Here is a 6,531-nt window from a genome sequence, read left to right as displayed (position 1 = left end):
TATCTCTTATATAAATTGCTTTACGCATACATTTAAACTAAAGTATACACACACACACACACACACACACACACATATATTTACATATAAACAAAATTATTTCTATATTTAATTTAAGCACAAGTTTTGGTTCTTGAGAAACACACACACGCACGCGCGCGAGCGTCAGCTCTTCCTCTTTTCGTTACGAAATTCATTTGAAAGAAAAACGATAAACAATGTCTTCCCTCAATCTAACCTAACAATTGGTTCGATAACAGTATCGATATCGAAATCGATAACGATTTGTTTGACAAAAATTAAAAACCAAGTTTTTCTCTTCCAGTTACATTTTCTTATATATACACATATAGTTTCTCGTTTTTATTGATTTATCATTAATTTTTACACACACACACACACACACACCCACATATATTTAAATACATTTATTTACTTTGTACAAAAAACAACAACGAAAAAGACAAAAATGTAACAAATATTTCTATCAAAATAAAAAAACAAAACAAACAAAAAAAAACCAAACAAAAAAAAAAGCAATTACATTTAACTGTAATCTATGAATTTTGTTAATGCTGCAACAGTTATGCTTCCATTAATACACTTACTTATTTTGTGTGCGTATTCTTATTTAGTTTAATTTAATATACAAAAAAATGTGAAGAAAAACAAATTTTAGTTTATGGCGAATTCTAAGTTGATAAGCAATTTAAATAAAAATGTTACAAAAATAAAAAAAAAAAAAAAAAAAATCCAATCACTTAAGTTTAATTTGCAGGGCATTTGGCAAGTCGGTCAAATGTGCAGTGTTCTTTTCCAAAGCCTACTTTTGTGAGCGGGCCGTTAATTTAAATAACGCTTCGCCCGTTGCTACATAGATGGCGCAGCAATTGCAAGCAATCACTTGTATAGTCATATCGCGCTTAAGTCCTGACGCATTTTATGCAAATATTCATTTTCTGCTTATATAAACTCATATTGAACGCGATTTTCCTTTATCTACGAAAACTGCTGCAAATTAGCCATCTATTGGACATTTTTGTAACATGCTTTTGAGGCGTTGCGTTAACCCGAGTTTCAATAGCTGCCCAAAGCTGGCTCCAGTAAATATGACATATGTACGGCGTCGGATGCAACTTAGCCATCTGTCGGATGTTTTTGAGCATACGCTTGAAGCATAGTGCCAACTGTTGCCAAGAGATGGCGCCAGCCGCTCAATTGAGCGCACTTCAAGCATAGTTCAAGCAGTTGCCAAAAGATGGCAAGCTGGGTAATTTATGCAGCTTGACGTATAGTTGAAATAATTGCTAAAAGAGAGCGCCAGTTGTACAATAGAGGCCGCCCATGGAGCAATTTCCAATCATACCGTGCGGAGGGAGTTATGTCGTTTTGGAACGTCATATCTCCCCGCGGAGCTATTACCCTCCGCGCGGAGGGAGTTATGTCGTTTTGGAACGTCATATCTCCCCGCGGAGCTATCACCCTCCGCGCGGAGGGAGTTATGTCGTTTTGGAACGTCATATTTCCCTGCGAAGCTATTACCCATCATACCGCGCGGAGTTATGTCGTTTTGGAACGTCATATCTCCGCGGAGCTATTTCCATCCGAGCGGAGGGAGTTATGTCGTTTTGGAACGTCATATCTCCCCGCGGAGGTATTGTCCATTATACCGCGCGGAGTTATGTCGTTTTGGAACGTCATATCTCCCCGCGGAGGTATTATCCATCATACCGCGCGGAGTTATGTCGTTTTGGAACGTCATATCTCCCCGCGGAGGTATTATCCATTATACCGCGCGGAGTTATGTCGTTTTGGAACGTCATATCTCCCCGCGGAGGTATTATCCATCATACCGCGCGGAGTTATGTCGTTTTGGAACGTCATATCTCCCCGCGGAGGTATTATCCATCATACCGCGCGGAGTTATGTCGTTTTGGAACGTCATATCTCCGCAGAGCTATTTCCATCCGAGCGGAGGGAGTTATGTCGTTTTGGAACGTCATATCTCCCCGCGGAGGTATTATCCATCATACCGCGCGGAGTTATGTCGTTTTGGAACGTCATATCTCCGCGGAGCTATTTCCATCCGAGCGGAGGGAGTTATGTCGTTTTGGAACGTCATATCTCCCCGCGGAGGTATTATCCATCATACCGCGCGGAGTTATGTCGTTTTGGAACGTCATATCTCCGCGGAGCTATTTCCATCCGAGCAGAGGGAGTTATGTCGTTTTGGAACGTCATATCTCCCCGCGGATTTATTCTCCGTCATATCGCGCGGAGCTATGTCGTTTTGGAACGTCATATCTCCCCGCGGAGGTATTATCCATCATACCGCGCGGAGTTATGTCGTTTTGGAACGTCATATCTCCGCGGAGCTATTTCCATCCGAGCGGAGGAAGTTATGTCGTTTTGGAACGTCATATCTCCCCGCGGAGGTATTATCCATCATACCGCGCGGAGTTATGTCGTTTTGGAACGTCATATCTCCCCGCGGAGGTAGTATCCATCATACCGCGCGGAGTTATGTCGTTTTGGAACGTCATATCTCCGCGGAGCTATTTCCATCCGAGCGGAGGGAGTTATGTCGTTTTGGAACGTCATATCTCCCCGCGGAGGTAGTATCCATCATACCGCGCGGAGTTATGTCGTTTTGGAACGTCATATCTCCCCGCGGAGGTATTATCCATCATACCGCGCGGAGTTATGTCGTTTTGGAACGTCATATCTCCGCGGAGCTATTTCCATCCGAGCGGAGGAAGTTATGTCGTTTTGGAACGTCATATCTCCCCGCGGATTTATTCTCCGTCATATCGCGCGGAGCAATGTCGTTTTGGAACGTCATATCTCCCCGCGGAGGTATTATCCATCATACCGCGCGGAGTTATGTCGTTTTGGAACGTCATATCTCCCCGCGGAGGTATTATCCATCATACCGCGCGGAGTTATGTCGTTTTGGAACGTCATATCTCCGCGGAGCTATTTCCATCCGAGCGGAGGGAGTTATGTCGTTTTGGAACGTCATATCTCCCCGCGGAGGTAGTATCCATCATACCGCGCGGAGTTATGTCGTTTTGGAACGTCATATCTCCCCGCGGAGGTATTATCCATCATACCGCGCGGAGTTATGTCGTTTTGGAACGTCATATCTCCCCGCGGAGGTATTATCCATCATACCGCGCGGAGTTATGTCGTTTTGGAACGTCATATCTCCGCGGAGCTATTTCCATCCGAGCAGAGGGAGTTATGTCGTTTTGGAACGTCATATCTCCCCGCGGAGGTAGTATCCATCATACCGCGCGGAGTTATGTCGTTTTGGAACGTCATATCTCCCCGCGGATTTATTCTCCGTCATATCGCGCGGAGCTATGTCGTTTTGGAACGTCATATCTCCCCGCGGAGGTATTATCCATCATACCGCGCGGAGTTATGTCGTTTTGGAACGTCATATCTCCGCGGAGCTATTTCCATCCGAGCGGAGGGAGTTATGTCGTTTTGGAACGTCATATCTCCCCGCGGAGGTATTATCCATCATACCGCGCGGAGTTATGTCGTTTTGGAACGTCATATCTCCCCGCGGAGGTATTATCCATCATACGGCGCGGAGTTATGTCGTTTTGGAACGTCATATCTCCGCGGAGCTATTTCCATCCGAGCGGAGGGAGTTATGTCGTTTTGGAACGTCATATCTCCCCGCGGAGGTATTATCCATCATACCGCGCGGAGTTATGTCGTTTTGGAACGTCATATCTCCGCGGAGCTATTTCCATCCGAGCAGAGGGAGTTATGTCGTTTTGGAACGTCATATCTCCCCGCGGATTTATTCTCCGTCATATCGCGCGGAGCTATGTCGTTTTGGAACGTCATATCTCCCCGCGGAGGTATTATCCATCATACCGCGCGGAGTTATGTCGTTTTGGAACGTCATATCTCCGCGGAGCTATTTCCATCCGAGCAGAGGAAGTTATGTCGTTTTGGAACGTCATATCTCCCCGCGGATTTATTCTCCGTCATATCGCGCGGAGCTATGTCGTTTTGGAACGTCATATCTCCCCGCGGAGGTATTATCCATCATACCGCGCGGAGTTATGTCGTTTTGGAACGTCATATCTCCGCGGAGCTATTTCCATCCGAGCGGAGGGAGTTATGTCGTTTTGGAACGTCATATCTCCCCGCGGAGGTATTATCCATTATACCGCGCGGAGTTATGTCGTTTTGGAACGTCATATCTCCCCGCGGAGGTATTATCCATCATACCGCGCGGAGTTATGTCGTTTTGGAACGTCATATCTCCCCGCGGAGGTATTATCCATCATACCGCGCGGAGTTATGTCGTTTTGGAACGTCATATCTCCGCGGAGCTATTTCCATCCGAGCGGAGGGAGTTATGTCGTTTTGGAACGTCATATCTCCCCGCGGAGGTAGTATCCATCATACCGCGCGGAGTTATGTCGTTTTGGAACGTCATATCTCCCCGCGGAGGTATTATCCATCATACCGCGCGGAGTTATGTCGTTTTGGAACGTCATATCTCCCCGCGGATTTATTCTCCGTCATATCGCGCGGAGCAATGTCGTTTTGGAACGTCATATCTCCCCGCGGAGGTAGTATCCATCATACCGCGCGGAGTTATGTCGTTTTGGAACGTCATATCTCCGCGGAGCTATTTCCATCCGAGCGGAGGGAGTTATGTCGTTTTGGAACGTCATATCTCCCCGCGGAGGTATTATCCATCATACCGCGCGGAGTTATGTCGTTTTGGAACGTCATATCTCCCCGCGGAGGTATTATCCATTATACCGCGCGGAGTTATGTCGTTTTGGAACGTCATATCTCCCCGCGGAGGTATTATCCATCATACCGCGCGGAGTTATGTCGTTTTGGAACGTCATATCTCCGCGGAGCTATTTCCATCCGAGCGGAGGGAGTTATGTCGTTTTGGAACGTCATATCTCCCCGCGGAGGTATTATCCATCATACCGCGCGGAGTTATGTCGTTTTGGAACGTCATATCTCCCCGCGGATTTATTCTCCGTCATATCGCGCGGAGCAATGTCGTTTTGGAACGTCATATCTCCCCGCGGAGGTATTATCCATCATACCGCGCGGAGTTATGTCGTTTTGGAACGTCATATCTCCCCGCGGATTTATTCTCCGTCATATCGCGCGGAGCTATGTCGTTTTGGAACGTCATATCTCCCCGCGGAGGTATTATCCATCATACCGCGCGGAGTTATGTCGTTTTGGAACGTCATATCTCCCCGCGGAGGTATTATCCATCATACCGCGCGGAGTTATGTCGTTTTGGAACGTCATATCTCCGCGGAGCTATTTCCATCCGAGCGGAGGGAGTTATGTCGTTTTGGAACGTCATATCTCCCCGCGGAGGTATTATCCATCATACCGCGCGGAGTTATGTCGTTTTGGAACGTCATATCTCCGCGGAGCTATTTCCATCCGAGCAGAGGGAGTTATGTCGTTTTTGAACGTCATATCTCCCCGCGGATTTATTCTCCGTCATATCGCGCGGAGCTATGTCGTTTTGGAACGTCATATCTCCCCGCGGAGGTATTATCCATCATACCGCGCGGAGTTATGTCGTTTTGGAACGTCATATCTCCGCGGAGCTATTTCCATCCGAGCAGAGGGAGTTATGTCGTTTTTGAACGTCATATCTCCCCGCGGATTTATTCTCCGTCATATCGCGCGGAGCTATGTCGTTTTGGAACGTCATATCTCCCCGCGGAGGTATTATCCATCATACCGCGCGGAGTTATGTCGTTTTGGAACGTCATATCTCCGCGGAGCTATTTCCATCCGAGCGGAGGGAGTTATGTCGTTTTGGAACGTCATATCTCCCCGCGGAGGTATTATCCATCATACCGCGCGGAGTTATGTCGTTTTGGAACGTCATATCTCCGCGGAGCTATTTCCATCCGAGCAGAGGGAGTTATGTCGTTTTTGAACGTCATATCTCCCCGCGGATTTATTCTCCGTCATATCGCGCGGAGCTATGTCGTTTTGGAACGTCATATCTCCCCGCGGAGGTATTATCCATCATACCGCGCGGAGTTATGTCGTTTTGGAACGTCATATCTCCCCGCGGAGGTATTATCCATCATACCGCGCGGAGTTATGTCGTTTTGGAACGTCATATCTCCGCGGAGCTATTTCCATCCGAGCGGAGGGAGTTATGTCGTTTTGGAACGTCATATCTCCCCGCGGATTTATTCTCCGTCATATCGCGCGGAGCTATGTCGTTTTGGAACGTCATATCTCCCCGCGGAGGTATTATCCATCATACCGCGCGGAGTTATGTCGCTTTGGAACGTCATATCTCCGCGGAGCTATTTCCATCCGAGCGGAGGGAGTTATGTCGTTTTGGAACGTCATATCTCCCCGCGGAGGTATTATCCATCATACCGCGCGGAGTTATGTCGTTTTGGAACGTCATATCTCCGCGGAGCTATTTCCATCCGCGCGGAGGGAGTTATGTCGTTTTGGAACGTCATATCTCCCCGCGGATTTATTCTC

Source organism: Drosophila virilis, chromosome X, assembly GCF_030788295.1.
Source record: "Drosophila virilis strain 15010-1051.87 chromosome X, Dvir_AGI_RSII-ME, whole genome shotgun sequence".
In the NCBI taxonomy this organism is placed as follows: domain Eukaryota; kingdom Metazoa; phylum Arthropoda; class Insecta; order Diptera; family Drosophilidae; genus Drosophila; species Drosophila virilis.
This window is presented reverse-complemented; position numbering follows the sequence as displayed.